This window comes from Tenrec ecaudatus, chromosome 15, assembly GCF_050624435.1.
Source record: "Tenrec ecaudatus isolate mTenEca1 chromosome 15, mTenEca1.hap1, whole genome shotgun sequence".
NCBI classification, from domain to species: Eukaryota; Metazoa; Chordata; class Mammalia; order Afrosoricida; family Tenrecidae; genus Tenrec; species Tenrec ecaudatus.
In genome coordinates, this window is record NC_134544.1 from 24,488,776 (window position 1) to 24,510,899 (window position 22,124).

Here is a 22,124-nt window from a genome sequence, read left to right on the forward strand (position 1 = left end):
GAAATTTTAACACAGTACATTTGATTTTAAAAATAGTTTTAACATATAATGACTATCAGAAGAAATGATTCAAGTCCCAACCCTACAAGATTTGTCAGAATATTTTTGAACCAGTCCCTGGAAAAGTACATCATGGTTGGTAAAGCAGACGAGCAGTGAAAAAAAAAAAAAAAGAAGGTCCTTGTTGAGATGGATTGATAGATTGGTACAAGCTCAGCTATCCCCATGGTGAGGGCGGCACAGGACTAGGTAGTGCTTCATTCTGTTGTACCCAGGGTCGCTGTGAGTTCAAACCGACGGCATGGCAATAGCAATAAGGCTTTATAAAATAAACAACGTTTTAGAAGTGGTATCAATTGGTCTTGGAAATATAGAATGAAGATGACTCTAGTGAAATCTCAACAGTGTTCATGTACCCATGACATGGTCTTCACAGCAGGGATAATTTCCAAGTCTTCAGATCCCAGCCCTTGGGGTGCACATTGACTCCCTCTTTGGATTGACCACACCAGGAGCTTCCTCCTAGGGTCTCTCAAACATGCATCAGATCCAGCTCTGGCTGTTCTGAACGTGCCCAGCTCTCTAATTCCAAGGGTAACTCAGTTTCCTGGGAGAAAGGGTGGGCGAGGGAAAGTTCCCCACAACATTCTCATTATACAGACCCATTCCTGAAGAATGCATAGATACATTTTGAGGTTAGCAGCCCAACACATAACCCACTACACCACCAAGGCTGTGCACAGATACGTTTTCAGGATAGTGAAACTTCTCTGGCCTTTTTCTTACCAATATAGTTTTCAATTTTCTTCAAATACCTAATAAATGAGCCACCCTGGTTGCCCTGTGTCCTTTGAGTATGTCCATCCAGATAACCCCTTTGAATCCCAAGAACCAGTCACCAGCACTTTTTAAGCTACCTCTGTGCCTTGAATTTAATTGGCCCAGCAGATTCCACAGGAAGTAATAGTTTTGATTGTATCTTTTTAAAAAATTTTAAGTACCCTAATAAGACTAAGTATACTACAGAGAGAACTTGTCTGCAGCCATCCCCTGACCACAGTCATGTTTAAACATGTTTTGTTTGAATTAAACCTGTATATGTGTGACCTGGAATGATAATAGCAAAGTTTTTAACTTACCTAGTGGCTCAAAGCCACCAGCATCTCTGTGGGAGAAAAAAGTGGCTTTCTACTTCTGTAAAAAATTTGTTCCCCCAAGACCCTTCTGTATGGGGACGTCCAATTGCCTACAGATGGGCTTTAGATCTCAGTGAGGAGATAAGCCAGTCAGGGTGCAATGTAGCAACGATGAAACATACAACTTTCCTCCTCTACTTCCTAAATGTTTCCCCCACCCAACCCCACTATCATGATCCCAATTCTACCTTACAAATCTGGCTGGACCAGAGAATGTACACTGGTACAGATAGGAACTGGAAACACAGGGAATCCAAGGCAGATAATCCCTTCAGGACCAATGGTGAGAGTGGTGATACCGTGAGGGTGGGAGGAGGGTGGGGTGGAAAGGGGGAACCGATTGCAAGGATCTACATACAACCTACTCCCTGGAGGATGGACAACTGAAAAGTATGTGAAGGGAGATGCTGGACAGTATAAACTATGACAAAATAATAATTTATAAATTATGAAGGGTTCATGAGGGAGGGAGGAGTGGGAAAGGAGGAATAAAAATGAGGAGTTGATGCTGGGGGCTTAAGTGGAGAGCAAATGTTTTGAGAATGATGAGGTCAATGAACGCACAAATGTGCTTTACACAATTGATGCACGTATGGTTTGTGATAAGAATTGTATGAGCCCCTAATTAAATGATTTTTAAAAAGGTTGGTTTCAAAAACTTACAGTGGAAGTTCTACCATTCACTATAGGGTCATTATGAGTTGACTTCAACTTGATAGAAGTTATTTTGGCTGTTTTGTTGTATGTGTAAAATAATTTTAACAGTTGATGTCATGCAATAATCATTAAATAAATATTAATTATTTGTAATTAACTAGAATTATTTCAGAATATGAAAGGAATGCATTTAATGTTTTATTCTTAAGTGTGACACAGGCAGTTGGCTTACCATTAGGTTAGTTCTCAATTTCGTGTACTTTTGGCTACACACACAGTGACTTAAAGGAACAAACACCCTACCCGATAATACTTGCAACTCAGATAATGTTTTGTTAAGTTGGTAAATTGATACCTCTTTTATGGTGAGTCCCTCGTGACCCATTTGGCTCATTTCTTCCCCTTCACAGTAAATGAGTTCTTGAGAAAACTTGTTCCTCAACCTGAGATGAAAAACGTGATTCGCTGAAGGTAATGTCTGAGCTTCTTCCTTTTGTACTCAAGGCTATCACCTCATAATTCACTGGAGAACTGGAAATTGGGGAACATCCTTTATTTATTTGATCCAGATATCAACAAGGGGAGCACATGATGCCTCCAAGGTCAACTAATATCTCACCTGAAGAGATCATGAGCTCAAATATATGATGATTCAAAACATAGAAGCTCTAGATAACATAATAGCTTCTCAAGGTAGAGTAGTTCCTTTAAAAGGAAGAACTTGCCTCCAGAGTTTTGTAATATTACTAAAAGATGTATAAAACAGGAGGAGAGAGATTCATATAGAGATGTGTGTACAAGAAAAGGAGAGAGGGATGGTGTGGTAGTTACATCATTTCATGTCAACTTGAAGGTACATAAAAGGGTAGGGGTGGAGTCTAGACTGTCAATCAGGTCACACCTGATGGTGCCTCCTTGTGGACACGACCTTCTCATAAGGACGGCCCTGGGAACCTCCTTCTCTCTCTGCTTTCACCTTCCTGTTGGCAAGCCATTCTGAGACCTACCAGGTAATGATGGGCTGCACCACCGGATCCACATGACCTTGCAACCACCAGCCCGTGATCTTCCTTCATTCTTCATCATTGCATGGTGCTGTGTGAGTCTGAAGAGGGGCTTATAGACTAGAATCATACTTATAGACTTGAGTTGGACTGGACTGGGATATTTTCCCTGATATATAAAGCTTCTCAATATAAAGCACTTTATTACACTGTCACTGACTTTGTTTCTCTAGTGAATCCACCTAACACAGATGCTATGAGTATAATGATGTAATTTGGTTACTATCCCCCAGATGTGGCTCTCTGAGTCTTTTCATCTGGTTCTCTGGGTGCTTTAAAGAAGGGATGGGATCTGTTCTTTGATTTACTCTAAGCAGCATTGGCTAACGGCTTGGAAGTGGACTGCAAACTGACTAAAACCTGCCTGTCTTTTCTATGTTGATCAAATGTGCACTTTCCACTGTTTCTAATATTATCAGTCTCTATCCTGTCAATTGATCCAACATTGATCATCCAACAGAAAGAACATGAACATCACCAAGGGTGTGAGGGGCGATGCTGGGAGAATGGAGGGTGAGTGGGTTGGAAAGGGGGAACTGATTACAAGGATCCACATGTGACCTCCTCCCTGGGAGAGGGACAGCAGAGAAGGGGGGGAAGGGAGACTCCGGATAGGGCAAGATATGACAAAATAACAATGTGTAAATTGCCAAGGGCACATGAGGGAGGGGAGAGAGGGGAGAGAGGGGAAAAAAAAGAGGACCTGATGCAAAGGGCTTAAGTGGAGAGCAAATGCTTTGAGAATGATTGGGGCAGGGAATGTATGGATGTGCTTTATACAATTGATGTATGTATGTGTATGGATTGTGATAAGAGTTCTATGAGTCCCTAATAAAATGTAAAAAAAGAAAAGAGGAGAAAAAATGATTAGGGAAAAGAATGTACAGATGTGCTTTATATAATTGATGTATGTATATGTATGGACTGTGATAAGAGTTGTATGAGCCCCTAATAAACTTTTTTTAAAAAAAGAACATGAAAATCTAATACATTATTGTTAGGTGCCATTGAGAGGTTCTGACCCAGAGTGACCCTCTGCCAAATAGATCAAAACACTGCTTGGTCCTATATCATCCTCAAAATTGTTCCTTTGCTTTAGCCCACTGTTGCAGCTACTGTGTCAATCCACTCCACTGAGGGCATTCCTCTATTTTGCTGCCCCTCTACTTTACAAAATATGATGTTATTTTCCAGGGACTGGTATCTCCTGACAATATATCCAAAGTATTTGAGACACATTCTTGTCACTCTGGCCTCTGAGAAGCACTCTGACCTCGCTTCTTCCAAGACAGATTGGTTTGCCTTGGGCAGTGCATGGAACTTTCAATGTTCTTCTCCAGCACCACAATTCAAATACATGGATTCTTTTTCAGTCTTCCTTAATCAATGTCCAATATTCACATGCATATGAGGCAATTGAAAATCCATGGCTTTGATCAGATGCACTGTGTTAGTCTGGGTTGACTACAGAAATGAATTCATAGACATTCAAAGGTGTAAAAGAAAGAGCTTTATATACAAGAGCAATTGAATATTGAGAAAAATCTCAGCACAGTCCAGATCAAGTCCATAAGTCCAGTATTAGCCCATATGTTTGATACCAATCTATAAAGTCCTCTTCAGACTCACAAAACACATGCAATGACACTGAATGCAGGCTGATCACAGACCAGTGGGTGCAAAATCTTGTGGCTCCAGTTACATAAGCATCTCAGCGCTGCCCGGGTCTCCACGTGGCTTCTCCAGCAATGAGGCTCTGGCTGCCATCAGCCTGACTCCAAATGGCTTGTCAACAAGAGTGTCTCCCAGGGCCTAATCTTCTGTCCCACTTCAACAGAGCTTAGCGCCTCCGCATGAGGACATCAAGCTGCCATCTGATTGACAGGCTGAGCACAACCCCTTCCCTCTTAATCCTCTTAAATTGACAACAGATTATGTAACTACCACATGCACCTTAGTCCTCAAAGCAGCATCCTGCTTTTCCACACTAAGATATCTTGCACAGTAACTTTACCCAGTGCAACACACCGTTTGTTGTCTTAAATACTGCTGCCATGAGTGTTGGCTGCAGATCCAAGCAAGATAAAATCCTGGGCTACTTCATTCTTTTCTCCTGTGATCTTACTGTTGTTACTTATTGGTTCGGTTGTGAGGATTTGGGTGTTCCTCAAATTGCGTTGTCATTCATATTGAAGGCTGAAGTCTTTATCAGAAGGGCTTCAAGTCCTCCTCACTATCAACAAACAAGGAGGTGTCATGAGCATATAGAAGGCTGTTAAGAAGACATCCTCAAACCTAGATGCTGCTTTCTTCTTCATGGAGCCCAGCTCCCTTGAATATTTGCTCAGCATACAGATTGAATATGTATGGTGAGTTTATGAGTGCATATCACTCTGATGAACTCCTTTCCTGATTTTAAACCTTGTTGTATTCCCTGTTTCTAATTGCACAACTGTCTCTTGATCCACAGACAAGATCTGAACCGGCACAATGAAGTGTTCTGGAAATTCGTTCTTCTGGAGGGTACCCATTGTTTGTGAGGATCCACACCGTTATGACCCTACTGCATGTAGATGTGGAAATGACCACTACCAGACCTTAACAATGATGTGAATCTGCTCATGTCCTCAGGTGGTGATGGTCTGTCATCCGTTCCAGCTAAAGAAACACTAAAAGTATATTGAACAATGGAGACTTTTCAATATTCCTGGTGAGTCTTAAATGAGATCGCTGGGTCAACATAATTGCACATTTTGCTTGAGGCCATTCTTGCTAACAATTTATCTGAGAAAAAAGTTTGCTCATCTGGAAAAACAACTTTCTTATCAGAACAAGAGTTTGCTCATCGGCACTTATCTTAAGGCTCTTATTGAAGTAAGACTTACCTTAAGTCTCTTACTTAACTGATGTGTCCATCACTTCTAAATGACTATGCTCTTCTACCTGGCTCAAGTCTAACTTTTTACTTGCTCTGAAAGACTCACCTTAAAACATTAGAGCTCAGACTTTGAAATAATTTAAATATCATTTCCTCTTTGCCTTCCTTTTGAAGCACTGCTAAGGCTCAGAAAAGGTGGCCTTCTTTCCTAGAATTTTAAACTTAATAAATTCAGAATTGTTCAAATAGCTCACTTTGTTTTGTTTTGGGTTTTTTGTTTGTTTGTTTGTTTGTTTGTTTTAATTTTCAGGAGGAATCTCAAGTTACAAGTTTTCTATAGAGGTGCTCCCTTTTCTCTAATTTGTTTATAACGTTTCGTTATCTCCTGGATAGTAACACGTGTCCCACAACTTTTCCAAGCTTATAGCTTTTCAAAACAAATTTTAGAACGTTTCTTTGATGAAGTGACTTTTTCTCTTCTCATTTCAAAGGGAGACAATAATACTCCCAGGGTTGTGACAAGCTTTAAACGAGAAAGCACATGCAAATGACGAGCACAGATGCTTACATAATACAAGCTTTCAATTGCCCCATTCAAACTTGGTAGGAAGATAATGTAGGATTTTGATCAGTAGTAAAACTCAGTGCTCTTTGCTGGTCCCGGTAGGTCCCCTAATTGATAACCTTGCTTCTGTGCCCAGTCACAGCAGTCTGATAGGTATGCCCTACACACACCTGTAGTCCCTCTGAGAGGAAGGAACTATATGTATCGACATGGATGTGACATGATCTGCTCCTGAGACGTAATTCCATTCTCCGGGTAGCATCATCATCCCTTTGACTTGAGTGTTCTCATCTGTAACATAAGGACAATGTCTCGTCTGCTTTCATCACTGAGATTGTTATGAAGGGTCAAAGGAGATAATTAAAGAGCCATTATTTTCATGTTTGCATTTTCACTGGATCTCAGAAGATAATGATAAGACCTTAACTCAATAAAAAGTCTGACACTAGAATGTTTGATGTAAATAGTTTTTGAATAAATGAGGATCTCTGTGAATGAATAAATATATTCTGTGTGAATGAATAAATATATTGGGTTATTCCCCTCAGTCACTTCAAAACATTCCTATAAACAATGAAGTTATGCTTGTACTTGTAAACATGACATGGAGGTGGCATCTCCCTCCTCAGACTCTGTAAACCCACCAACTGCCATCAAGTCAGTTCTGACTCATAGCAACCCAAAGCACAGAGCAGAACTGCCCCTTTGCATCTCCTATGCTGTAAATCTTTACAGAAGCCTAAAGCCTCATTACTCCCACATGGAGCAGCTGATGGGTTCTAACTGCTGACCTTGGGGCTACCACCCCAACACTTACTTAATCACTAGGGATGGCTCTTTTCTGACTACACAAAGGGGCATGGGAATCCGGCTTAAAGTCTACACCTGACTTTACCCATCACCCTTCATGAGCAATTCTGGCACCACTCCTCACTACCAAGGTACTTTCTGCATCTCTTCCGGGTTCAAATATTGATTACAATGACCAAACAGAACTCAGACAATACTCTCACCATTATGGCATTTATTAAGGAAGTTAAGAGGCTACAATTCAGGATAAGAAATGCCCAGGGTGTAGTTCTTTCCGTTTGAAAGAAACTCTTACCAGTTTTGCCTATAGGCATGCTTCTCTCGGGTTCTTGGCCTCTCGGTCACATGGTCTGTTCACCTGTTTAGCTCAGGCAATGCTACCGCCCCTTTGGCTCAGCCAGGAAAAGCTCACAGGAACCATCACACTGCCATAAGCCTCAGCCCGAAGGTATTTCTGCTCTAGTTTTGCGGTACAGCAAATGTAACTCCCACAATTAGGTGCCTCTTGGAGGCACTGCATTCTACAAGTCAGCCAATATGGGAGGCAGTACTTCTACTACCTGCATGGGCTGGGAAGCTTACTGCTCTGTCTGTGGTTTTGCTCTTGGTACTGCTTCTGCTGCCAATACTTCTCTGTCATTACTCTGTGCCATAGCCCTCTGTGCATAGGCCTTTGGATGGAGAAGGATCAGCACACAGAAATCTCAGGTCTCCATTGCTCTTTCTGAGATGGTTTACATATATGAGATTGGTTGAAGGGCGGAGAGATAAATAGCTTTGCGAACATCACCTCTCTCTCTCTCTCTCATCATCATCATCATCATCATCATCATCATCAGACCAGTGTTCAGCTGCCTTGCTTATTCTGTTCCTCCATTTGCAAGCTACACTACTTGTGGGACACCCAACCTGTGGACTGTGTCACTGTTACTTGAGGTTCCTTCAAGTTTTATTTCACCACGCAACTGGAAGGTACATCTCGAGCTGGGGACTGCTGGACCCTGTCATGTGGCTGACTGTTGGTGATGACCTGGATTCACTTGTTAAGTGAAAGTGGGAGTAATGCAGCAATAAAGAGACAGGTTGAGTTTGGCCACTGACACCGTGGACCTTGTTTACAGGAACTAGAGGAGAAGACAAGAGTAGGTTGGCTGATCTGAAGTTCATGACCTAGTACAAGGGGCTAGGGTTGTTGAGAATTTGTGATGGGGCCATGGTCTAAGATGACCAATGGACATCCCGGTGAGGCTAAGAGAGGCAGCCTACATTGAGTTGACCAGAACTTTCATAGATGGGGGAATATATATTCATAGAATTATAGGATCAAGGCGTAGTTGTTACACATTGTTAGGCATAGGGTATTTTTTTTCTTCATCTATAAAAGTGAGTGTGGCACATATTGAATTGTATTCTTTTTAGTTTTATCCCATTAGGTATGGATATGATTTTATTATTGTTTGAAAATTATATATGGCTAAAGAATATTGTGAAAGTGTTAAATTTACAAGTGGTTTTCTGTGGTAGTCACCTAATCTGGTATCAATTTAAGAATTAAGAGTGAAGGGGTGGAGTGTAGGCTGTCAGTCAGGAGATAGCCAATGAGACTTCTGTGTGGGCATGACCTTCTCCTCAGAATTCTGGTAAATCTGGTACTTCCTCCTTGGAGGCAAAAGACACCTCTCTTTTTGCCACTCACTGGGAAACATTGCAGAAGACAAGCCAAATGGATGCAAACAGACCTTGGAAGCTGGAGAAGCCACAGAGAGACCCCTGCCACGCTGAGATGCTTACTGAGATGGACCCAAAGACTCTCTACCCACTGGCTTGTGGTCATCCTGCATTTGGCCTCATTGCATGTGTTTTGTGAGTCTTAAGAGAATTTTGTAGATTAATATTGCACCTATGGGCTAATATCAGGCTTATGGCCTTGGACTGGACTGGGTTGAGATGTTTTCTCAATGTTCAATTCCTCTTGTGTATAAATCTCTTTCTTAGACACATGTGTGTTCATGAATTTGTTTCTCTAGTCTACCCAGACTGACACAATTCTGATGATTTTTCTGGCCTGTTTTTGATCATTTTTAGAAACAAGATCTCACTGTTATAAAGGCAGCCCATGCAACAGTGAAATAGCACTTTGTTAGCTGTCACCCTAGTCCTAAAATTGCCTTCTTAGTTGTTCCAGGACCAATCTATTTCCTTCTGTAAATTTTAATTAATTTTTACATGACTCTATTTTTCTCCCTTAGTCTTTTTCTAGGCTGAATATCCTTCTCTGGCTATGTACAATAATCTCCAAGTACTTCATTTTCTCTAAATTTGATATGGAGAATATTGCCACCACCAGGGGATCATGAGATTCATGTATTCATTATCGCTCCAAAAATGTATTTTCAAAAGGGAAAGTGATGTTATTTCACCCGTGCCTCTATTATAAACACTGATAAACAATCTTACTTACAGGGATACTCATGCCATTACAGTTCCACAGTCTATCTACCTACAAAAGATGAAATAAAGGCAGTAGAATGATGGATCATCCTAGTAGTTTATTGAAATATCAGACAATGTGTGCATTGAAGTCCAAAAAACACTTAACTAGGTGCTAGACATACATTAACTTTAGTCGGGGGGGGAGGGGGTGGGAGCAAAAGGCAAAAAAAAATGTATCTACCTATCAAATGGTAGAAACACGTCATTTGAATGCTAACTTCCAAACTCCAAATCCACAGAGATGATGGTAACAAAATGCCCTCACGAGTCCAAGTGATTAAAAGCAAAAGGCTCAAGGAAAGAAGTCTAAAGAGAGGGCAACACAAAGAAAGCCAGGCAAGCAATAGTGACACCAGTGCACCAGAATTTGAGCTGTTATAGTGTTCACTGCCATTGGGTCAGACTTCAATCCATGGGGACCCATGGGGTCCCCCTGCATAAGGGAACCAATGCTGTCTGGGCCTGCACCACTCCCAAGATCAGTTGTGGTCCATAGAGTTTCAATTGGCTTATTTTGGGGAGAAAATGATTAAGCCTTTCTTCTTAGTTGGCCTTAGTCTGAAAGCCCTATTGAAACCTGTTCACCATCAACACAACACACAAGTCTTCGCTGACAGACAGGTGGTGTCTGCTCCTGAGGTGCCTTGGCTGGGAATCACACTGTTCTCCATCAAGGAAGGCTAACATGAAATCATAAGTATACCTTTAGCTCCAAAAAGAATAAAATAAATCAAGTTCACAGGGATAATGAGACACAGAGGGGAGCTCAGTGGCACTGTCCTATTAGCTATCCCCCAAAGAGAGAGGAGTAAAGGCAACTTCTTCACAGTCTGCTATTTGATCATTTGTGTTAGTTTGGATAGACTAGAGAAACAAAATTCATAGGCACTCATATGTGTATAAGAAAGAGTTCTATATACAAGAGCAATTGAATATTGAAAAAACATTCCAGTCCAGTCCAGATCAAGTCCATAAGTCTGGTATTAGCCCATATGTTCAATACCAATCTATTCATTCCTCTTCAGACTCACAAACACATGCAATTATGCCGCATACAGGAAGATTACTGACTAATGTGTGCAAAGTCTTGTGGATCCAGTGGTGGTATAAGCAGCTCAGTGTTGGTAGGAGTCTCCACATGGCTCCTCAACTCCCAGGGCATGGGTTCTATCAGCGTAGCACCATGTGTCTTGTCAGTAGAGCATCTCTCGGTAGTAAGCAGAGAGAGAGAGACAGAGACAGAGACTGTGTCTCCTGCCTCCAAGGAGGAAATGCCAGAGTTTCCAAAATCCTCAGGACAGGGCCATGCCCACACAGAGGCCCATTGGCAATATCCCGAATGGCAGACAAGACTCCACTCCTACACTCTTAATTCTCAAACTGATATCAGATTATATAACTACTATATTGTTTTCCAATAATTGTGCCTGGGTAGCTTTCCGTGCACTTGAGAGAATTCCTAATGTGCAGCCATTGTGTAAGGGTAAGTAGTTACAAACTAGTAATTTTGTTTTATACAACTGTTTAAAAAAACTGTTAAAAATTGTCTTCCACCTACATGATTTAGTGATTTTCAAGTAATTTTTTTCCAAGAAGACATCTAAATTCTTTACACATCCTCTGAATGCCTCTCTTTTGGAATTTAAGGAAATAATGGTTAACAGAACCAGGAAGACAAATCTCTATGTTAATATGTTAAGGAGTCTGGGAGGCCTGGGCTCTGTGGAGGGAGACCATCACATTCGTGCATTGGAGATTCATTCTAGTTACATTCTTCTAAGTAAAAGCTTTTCCCAACAATGTCCCCTTCATAATACTGCCAATTTTAAGGTGCTACTTGGAACCCCATGGTTGCTATTATGCTGTAAGGTCAACGCTTGAAGGCTACTTGCCAGAAGGTTGTCTGCCAACAGAGTAATCAGACCCTATTGTCTGTCCCAGAATCATAGATTATTTCCCTGGAGAAGAGCTCAGAGACACTCAAAGTCAATTCAGCTCAGAGACAACTGTAGTTAGCTTGTCATCTTAACTCTACAACCCGTCCATCCTGTTACATGTGTATTTTCCTTCCACGTGTATGCCTCTAGCACCTCCCCTCCCTATTGTGTGTATACCCCTTGCTCATCACCCGCCTGTTACATGTATGCCTCTAATACACACCCTTCCTGTTACATATGTGCTTACCGTGGCTTGCCTGCCCAAGATTATATAAGACTGAGAGAGAGAATGCATTGCTTCCTCACTTTGGGTCTGGTCTCCACTGGAAGAGGTGAGCCCTTGCATGCCTTCTCTCATGTCTCTCTAAGGTACCCCTCCATTACAGAATGACCTCCTTGGACCCTTCAGATGTGGGGCTGAATCCCACAAGGAAGTATTCTTGACCCTCCTTCTTGAGCCTGAATTTTTCGATATCACCAACAGTACTTATGAGAATAGCTTCTTTGTCACTCTCTTCCATTAGACTGAACTACTCAGCTTGGGACCTTGTCTTCTTTAGTCTTGTATTCCTACACGGAGCACATTGACCAATCCTCCATTTCCTAAATGGTGGCGACATTACTAAACAAATGAAGAACTCAAAAGGAAAAGTACAAAGCCCCGTCATTGACCGATTTCTTTGTCATGTGTCTCCTCATTTGAGTATATCGTTCACACCACCACTTGAGTTAGCCTTTAGATAATCAAGCTACACTGAATATCTACAGAAGACATGGTAAACTTCTCTAAACACACCCGTAATGATATAACCGAGTTGAACGTGGTGATCTTAATACTCTTAGTCTACAGAGCTACCTCTTCCTTTGTGTGGAACTAATCACTGAAGGTTTATTACTCATGAACAGCCACGGTTATTCCCCACCATTTGTTCCCCAGGGATTATATAGAAAAAGGTGCCTGGTAAAGAAGTAGGCTGGCCAGAAATCGCTAAAATGACCTTGAACATGCATGCTGATCTGAAGTATTGCACTATTACTGGAAAATGATCAAATGACTCAATGTTTAGTTGGTGGCTATCGTAAATCTCTGGGAAATGTGCATAGGAGGTAAGAGAGACTGTGAGTCAGTAGTAGAAGCAAGAGGGGCAGTAGAAGAGGAGAGATGTAGAAGCTGAAGCAAAATAACTGTTGAGTGCTTTCATTAGGAAAGAGTTGCGTGCCCACTGCTGAGAGACCAACTGAGAACTGCGGGGGCTCTGGCCTGAAGAATAATAGCCCTGTACTTCAGGAGGCCCCTTCAGAGTCATTTCTGTTCTTTTTTTCTCTGTGTATCCTTGTAATGAACCTCATTAGCTGAGTTAGCTGGGATGTGGGTCCATGGACAGAGAGCCTGGTTAACAAAGTGATTCCAATGTAGCAGGCTTAAAGAACATTAGTCTGTGGTGAAGCAATGAATGAACACAGGACTGCGCTTGAATTAAAGTCTAGGATAATAGCGATCATAAAATGGGATCCAGGAGGCAGCCTGTGAGAGTTAGTCCAGGTTTCCCACCAAACCAAACTCCTTGCTGCCCAGACCATTGCTCTCCATCCCCAACCAAACCATGCACCCACTTTCACTCCCAGCAAGCCCGGAGAGCAAGGTAGAACTCTCTCCTGTGCGTTTCCAAGGCTATCACTCTCGTAGGAAGTCACATCTTCTCCCTGCAGTATGGCTAATGGTTTCAAATGGCTGACCTTGCAGCTACCAGCTCGATGTGTAACTACTGCACCCCCAGGATTCCCTTCTTCTGTTCCTAGTTACCCTACAAGACGAGTCGAACTTTCCCATGGGGCTTCCAAAGCTACTTCCATAGAGACGAATGCCCACAGCCACATATTTCTCCAGGAGAATGCCTGAACATTTGATTAGCAGCTGAGCAGTTAAGCACTGCCTCGCCAAGGCTTAGTAGATATTAAAGAAGATATTAAATGAAAGGTTCAATCAATACAATATCTAAGTTTTTCCTGATGTCCTGCCTCTATTGGTGCCTATGAAGAATGTGCTAGGTTCAAGTTCTAGCGCTAGTGCTGCTTTGCTTCGCTGATCTGGCTTGCCTTTCTTCACCTATAGTGTGGGAGGAGTTATGTAAGTAGTATTTTAATCAAACGATGTTGTTAAGGTAATACAAGTAAAATGCTTAGATTAGGTCCCGGTTCAGCGTTCTTTCTATGTTGGTATTGGCTATTTATATGGAGGTCCTTAGACTCTTCGTGCCCTCGTGGAGACCTGAAAAATGAGCATTCTCTCTGCTCAACTGCTTCTCTCAGCTACCTTTTCCAGTGCTTACTCCATTGTTAAAAATCTTCATGCAAGAGTTTAGCATGAGAGGCCCTGTATAGACTACTGCCTGTTCCCCAAGGGTCTGACCCTATGCTCCCCAGGCCCAAGCTTTCCAAGTCCAGAGAGTTTGGTTGCCCAGGGTATATTTTCAACTCAATCAAGAAAGGTCCAGTCCTACTTCTCCATCCCCTACCTCCTCCTGTGCATTTGAAGGCTTGTCTGAAAAATTCTACCTTTAGAGGACCTTACCTAAACCTCCCCTCACAGCATTTCCTTAAAGAGGAAAATGCCCCAAGGGGAGATGCTATCAGGTCATATAATTCTGTGCAAGGCCTGAATGACTGCAGGTAGAGGTGAAGTTTAAGAAGAGATCTTTCTTTCTAGAAAGCATGTGACATTTTACCAGCAACCTGGGCTGCTTTGATCCCCTTCATGATTATATATTTTATTTATATGTAGAGTATTTTGTTATATATTATTTTTCATTTTAGGTGGAATTGGGTGTGCCCAACCTGGTAATTTATCTAGTGAGCAAGATTTAAGTCATTTAAAATTTTCCATTAATATAAAAGATGAAGGTCTACATGCCTGTATGTAGAATAAATTCCTAGAGTTTGACATAAGTGGGTCACATGTTAAATACTGACAGATACTACAAAATTATTCTTCCAAATGTATTCTTTATTTCCACTCCCATAATAGTAGTTAAAAGTGTCATAAACCAGTAGCCTCACATTAATTTATAACAATGAATATCATTTATTTTTGAAGTGTAAATCTTCCCAAAAGCAATCATTGTTTTCCTTGATTTAGTTCTGTTTATGAGTGTGGGTCAGACCTGCGTTATTGTTGCTGTTGTTTTTCTTCTCAAGTAAATCAAGAAAGCTGATTTGTTTGAACCTTCTTAAGTAAATCTGGAAAGGTGGGCTACAGGGTTCTATCTTCTCATCTTACTCTTTCAATCTGTCTGCTGAGCAAATCTTTAGAGAAGCTGGCTTATATAAAATAGAAAGCAGCATCAGGGTTGGAGAACAGCCTTTAAATAATCTGCAATATGCAAATGATACAACCTTGCTTGTTGAAATTATGGAGGACCTGAAGCATTTGTTCATGAAGGTCAAAGATCACTGCTTTCAGTATAGACAACAATCCAATGAAAAGAAAGCAAAAATCCTCACAACTGGACCAAGAGGAAACATCATAATGTATGAAGAAAAGAGTGAAGTTATCAAGGACTTCATCTTATTTGGATCCACAATCAATGATCATGGAAGCATCAGCCAAGAGATCAAAGGACACATTTTATTGGGTGCACAAGGCCTCTTTAAAGTGTTAAATCACAAGGCTGTTACTTTTAGGACTAAGGTGTGTCTGACCCAAGCCATGGTATTTTCACAAGCCTTACCTACATGTGGAAGGTAGACATTGAATAAGGTAGACCAAAGAAGAATGGGTGTATTTGAATTATGGTATTGATGAAGAATATTGAAAACCATAGGCGTCCACAATGAGTTGTCCCTTTAGGTTTTCATCATTTTCAAGAGTTCATTTAAGTAATATTTCTTAGTTGTAGATATTGTTGCCTAATGATTTTAAATAACTACTTTTGAATTTGTGCTTAATATATACTTACAGTAAGATTTTAAGCATTATTTCTATGTCTAATGTTAATAAAGGATCTATAACTAGATTTTTTCACAGATAAGATATACAGATTTAATAGTTTCTGCTTCATTAATTACTATTTTAACTTGTTGCTGCTTTCCAGAACTTTGGGTTTATTTTGTAATTTGCTTTCTCATTTTTGTGGGATTACAGGTCAAATTCCTTTTTTAAAAACTACAAACATATACAAAGTTATGATACATGAGCATATGTTTTAAATATAGATAGAAATCATTAAGAATTTTCCTTATCATTTTCTCGATTTTTCTTAATCCAGGTAATTTCAAATAGAAGGGTAGATTGCACATTCTCAGTCTGATCTTTTGATACAATATCATCTCCTATTTTCTCACTGTGAAGTTCCATGTTAATTAGAACTAGTTAGGTTAGGCTGTGATCTGCATAGTCCAGGGTTTGAAACCAGCAGCAGCTATGAAGGAGAAAGACTGGGCTTCCTACTCCTGAAACAGTTGCAGTCTGGAAAACCCACAGGGAGGCAAACACATGGCTTGTGTTTGGTTTGGAGTTAAGAACCTAGATCTTGCACTCTCTAGCCTTCAGGTGCTCATTTACAATGTACAGTTTAGAGCAGTGGTTCTCAACCTTCTTGATGCCACGGCCCTTTAATACAGTTCCTCATGTTGTGGTGACCCCCCTCCCACCATAAAATTACTTTCATTGCTACTTCATGACTGTAATTTTGCTACTGTTATGAATTGTAATGTAAATGTCTGATAGGCAGGATGTATTTTCATTGTTACAAATGGAACATAATTAGAGCACAGTGATTAATCACAAACCAATATGTAATTATATATTGTGAAATATTAATTTCTAATTACAAATAAATGAAGTTTTTTCCTGAAGTATGGTGTAGCATGGGTAACAGTCTTAATATAACTACAGTAAACTACAGTGCTACATTTTGTGAAAGTATGCATAAAAAGCCAACCTCGATGTGAAGGTTGAGATAGCTTCTTTCTCACCAGATCAGAAATTCTCACGGCAGAGCACAACGAAGATCATCTTCCACAACATTTACCCAGTAATTCTAATTCATTAAGTGTCTTTTTACCTCAAATACTGTTGCTTTTAACACAGTAGCTGCTTTTTAACAAAGTAGCTGTTGTCTACACATGTGTGATGACTATTCTGCATAACCCTGTCACATGCACCTGTATTTGTATGGGGTGTATGTGATGGGGTTGGTGCGATGACGTCATCACAGCAGATACTCATATGTGGGCGTATATGCATGTGGGCGGATCTTCCTGGAGACCAATAGAGTAGTGATGTCTCAGTTCCTTAAGACCATCGAAAATATGTATTTTCCGATGGTCTTGGGCGAGTTTCAACCCACAGGTTGAGAACCGCTGGTTTAGAGGGTGGTGTTGTAGTTGTTAGACTTGATTGTGAAATATTCCTCAGGTCTCTGGTCTCTGAATCTAAATGAGACCATGCGACTTGTTGGACTAATGAAATGAGAGCAGTAGTTACCTGTGTCATCAGCACATAAACGTTAAGAAGCAATACCTTCTCTCTACTATGCTGATTAAAGAAGTAGACATTAGGATGCAGCAGCCTGGCCTCATAAATGACTACAATAACCAGAATCCCCTACTCAGCTTTTATGAACATGTACTAGGAATGCAAACAAACTTTGATGTGTGATATCAAGCCCCAGAGGTTTTGGAATGGTTATTATGACATCACAACCTTCCTGAGCCTAATTGATACCTATGCTCAAATAGCTCATACTCACAGCCAACTCTAATTTCTCTACAAACGCTACTCTCACATGAAGAGTAGCGTCATAAATGAAGAGGCAACTTTTTCCCCTCCAAAGGGTCAGACAGAATCAAGATATACTAGGTTCCCCAGAAATGATTGACGTTCTACCCTTGGGTTATGGGTGATGTTAGCAGAAAAGTAAATTTAGTTGAAAGAAAACAAGAGAGCAACTAGTGCTCATAGTTACCTAGCTCTGTCGAAGACCACTCTTGCCTCCTGAGTTGCTACAAGCACAGCAGGCATTTGGTAGATAATTGTTGAAATTAACTGACTGATAATTCATGTAATCATAGTTTCAAAGTGGCCTCTGTCAAGGTCTCTCTCTAATCACTTCTGAGGTCACTTTTCATTGTGTGCAATTTGCACTAATCTGCCTAAAGAGGTACTACATTTGCTTTCTACCTGTAACGTAGAACGTCTTGAACATTTACATGAGTGTATAATACCTACTAATTATTGTCTTTTGCTGACACATAATTATTTCCAGAAACGACCAACTTCTCCTCTCCTCCAGTGAACAGAATAACTAGAGGTGGAAGAATACATGGATGAAATGGACTCTGATGAAACACACTACTCTCCATCATCGTAGAGGGTGTCTAACTCAAGTTAGGCTCCATCCTATTGATCTGCACATGGACGTGTTTATGAGGTCATCTGTCTTTCTTAACAGTCCACTTCTACCTCCAGAGAATGGGTAAGTGCACCTTCAGCCGTCTGTGGTAGCACAGGTACTTCTATAAAGAAATGGTTTTTATATCGTATGAATTGACAAGCATTTGTGAAGCTGTGCAATGAGAGCCGTTTCAAGGCAAAATATCAGCTAGGGATTCCAAGTAGTAGTATGGAGCAGGGCCAATCGGATCACTCTCTAAAATATGCATGCGCTCTATGAGGCATAGAGAAATGCGATAGGAAAGTCATTTCATTAACAAGTTGTGTCAGGGTAATGAATCTACATCATTTTTATTTGGAAGTAAAATGTCGGGCATATAAGTGTTATGAACTGGCGAATGTGAACTTCTCTATGGTCTGCGGAACATCAGCGAAGTTTTCTTTTCGTTATTTTAAGAAGCAAAGATTAGGATATTCAGGTCTGCTTTGCTAAGCAGAGTAATTTATCATACTCAATATAATATCAAAGTATGATGAATCCATATATCCTCTCCCTTCAAACATGCATTTTAACAACTGATGGTATTCAAAGATTAGGTTAATTACATACTATTAAATGAAGGCAGAAGTATACTTTTGAATCACCTTGCTCCTATATTGTGGGCACAACCAAAAATGACCAGGGAACTTCACAGAGGATGAAATGGAAATGTCCAGAAAAATATCAATTCTCTGAATGCCTTCTACACGGAATATAATGGTTGTGGCATCTAAGTTTTAGTTCTGAAAAGTTAAATTGCAGTCACTACATTTAGTGCAAATAGTCACAGAAAGGCTAAAAGACGTGAACTTGTTGTGTGACTATGAAGTAAAATATTATTAGAAAACAGATCTCCGTGACTGGACTCAGTCAAAGGGAAACACCAATGTGATCACCTGTAATGAGGAACTGGGAGCCACACTCAAAACACTGCTGAACAGAAGGCCCACAGTGGCCTCTTTTATTATTCAAATGAGAGCCACCCTAAACAGCTCCTTGATAGTCCCCTGCTGAGCTCTTGTTCTGCTCCAATCAGACTTGATTAGGAGTGCACGTTCGGCCTTTTATGAACACCTGTGTCTAAAGCCCACAAATAATTAGCTTAGCCATACCATTTCACTCTAATAATGGTGTAATTTGCCACGCCTTTCAGGCTCTGGACAGCTGGTGCTATTGAAAAGCACCTCGGGATTAAGCCCTGACTCCCAGGCCTGTGTCTTGAGAGGGGGTGGGGGGTCGGGGTGGGCACTTAGGTATCCATGACAACACACTTAGACGGCAAATCATCACCTCCAACAATAACTAGGGCAGTCCATCTTTATTTTACTCCAGTACTCATAGAAAAAGATAAGGCATAAAATATCATTGAAGTTGTCCAAGCTTATATTTACAAGAGTGAGTCAAAAGGCATTGCTCCTAGCATTTCAGTTCCTACAGGCACAGGTTTATGCTAAACAGAACGTTCTTAAGCACATCTCTGCCTTCGATGCATGGTTATCGAAAATTTCTCTCAGTCACGCACTTATCTCAGTCTCCTTCAAAACCCAAACGAAACTTACTGCCATTGAGTCGATTGTGACTCATGGCTCCCAAATGGGACAAGGTAGAAATGCCCCTGTGGGTTTCTGAGATGGTAACTCTTTAAAGGAGTAGAAAACCTCATTGTTTTTCTCCCGTAGTCTCCTTAGGGTAATTTAGAAATCAGTCCAGCTAAGCAGTGGCTTCAAGGGGGAATTTGTTGGGCTAATTAATATAAGTCAGAGAAGCCAGCTCAGAAAGTTATGGTGATTATATGAATTTCTAGGGGGGGGGGGTAGACTGATAGATTTCCAGGGAGAGCACGAGATGATCATAGGTGCTTTTGGGGAAAGAGTTGTAAGAAAATAGAAAACTGCATTGTGAGAAGACAGTTGGGAAAGCTGTGCCAAGGAGTTGTTTTCTAGCGCAATATACCTGTTCATTCTTGAGGAATAGCAAGACCGTCCCCAGCCATCCTATGTCCCTGATCTCAATGCTTCAGCAATCCTTTTGTTCCCCAATCTCAAAGAACATGAAAAACAAAAATCTTGGATGCTTCAAGTAGGCTGAAACTGCTGTTTTCATGTGATGTAAATTCTTAGGGGGATGCAGAATTATTTGAACAAGGGTTGGAGAGGTGTAGACATCACCTTCAGAAGTGTATCGAGCTATATGGAGGATACCTGAAGAAACAATAGCTTCACATTTTGATATTTTCACTGACAAATAGCTTTCAGTTATTTGCCTCAATTGGCCCTTGTGGGGGGAAGGTGCCAAGACCCTCCCATTGAAGTTGAACATGGGATATAGCTGGAGAGCCATGTATGTGCCAGGGTTTCTTCTAGGGCACTTATCACAGCTCAACATCATCCTCTCTTTCACAGTTATTCATCTAATAAGTACCGTGAGAAGCACTGGTGGTGTAATGGTTAATTAGTCAGCTAGTAATGGAAAGGTTGGAGGTTCTAAACCACCAGTCCCTCCACAGGGGAAAGAATGTGGCTGCCTGATTCCATAAAAATTTATAGTCTTAAAAAGCCTATGGGGCAATTGGACTCTATTCTATAGGATTACAATGAGTCTAAATAGATATGACAGAAGTGGCTTTCATGTGAACTTAATCATTTCATGCCAGTCTTCCCTAGCATGTGCTTCTAGAACATTCAATGTGACATATTAATAAAAAGCATTGAACATCATTGTATGTGTGAGAATTTGAGAACATTTCTGGGCATTGCAAGACCACTGCATCAACATTATTAAAGTTAAATTAATAAACAATGCTAATGTTGGGTCCTAGGGAGCACAAAGAAAAATAGGAATCCAGATTTCATTTCTTGAGGAATTGCCTTTAGCTATGACCAAAACCAACCAACCAACAAACACACAAAAAAATAAAAGCTTCTTGCTACCTGCAGCACCACCAAAGAAGTCTAGCAGCTCTGTGGGTTAGGTGTTGGACTAATAATTGCAAAGATGGCAGTTCAGACTCACCTCCTGCTCTGTGGGAAGATACGAGGCTGACAGCTTCTATAAAGAGTTCCAGTCTTCGAAACCCCAAATAGGGTCACTAGTAATCAGAATGAACTGGAAGATAGAAGGTTTGCATTTGGGGATGTATAGCACCACAGAGCCATCCTCTCCTGATTACCAGAACTGTGGCTATCCCCAACCCTCCTGCCTCCAGTACTCTCTGACATCCCCACCCTCCACATGCCCTATGTTCCTCCTAAGGTTAGAGAGGGACACCCCGCTCATGACTCAGGCACAAGGTGCACAGGAATGTCACTTCTACCTCATCCCACCAGCAGAGTGCACATTACCAGACAGGTGCTCTGTACCTGACCACATAAAGGCAACTAAGAATTTCCATAACCAATCAGCTTACCCACAGCTGGTCCCTGGGTCCCAAGGAGCTCCTAACAGGAGTAAGCACACTAACCTCACCCACCCTCTAAACCCACACTACTTCCAGATGAGGTACCCTGACTCTAGACACCCTATAGCCCAGCAGGAATTCTAGGATGGGGTGTCGAGCCTGCTAGCACCCCCTTCCTTCCCTTGACGGACAAAAGGTGTGAGTCTATGCCCATTTTTCTCCTTTCTTGTTGTTATTTCCCTTCCCCACAACCCCACCGCCCATTAGCTCCTATCTCCGACCCCACACACCGCCATTTCTTTCTTTTTCACCTTAGATAATGTTTTCTTTTCCACTTTCCCATCCTTTTAAAATTTCTTTCTATCTATTTATATTTTACATTGCCTTATTGTCTGTTATTTTTATTTACTATTCTCTTCTTTCTCTTTCATTTCCCCCACTTCCCATTTTAGCTTATTCCTTTTTTAGCCCTACCTTTGTTGCTGGGACATGACTCAAAATGAGAAGAAATGGGTGCAAGCATCAATTAATAATTGGAACTTGGAATGAACAGAGCTCTTATCTAAGAAACTGTCAAGTAATTAAAAATGAAATGCATAAAGATCCATATTCTAGGCATTAGTGAGGTGAAATGAACTGGTATTGGTCTCATTTTGAATAAGAAAACATATAGTTTACTATGCTGGGAATGAA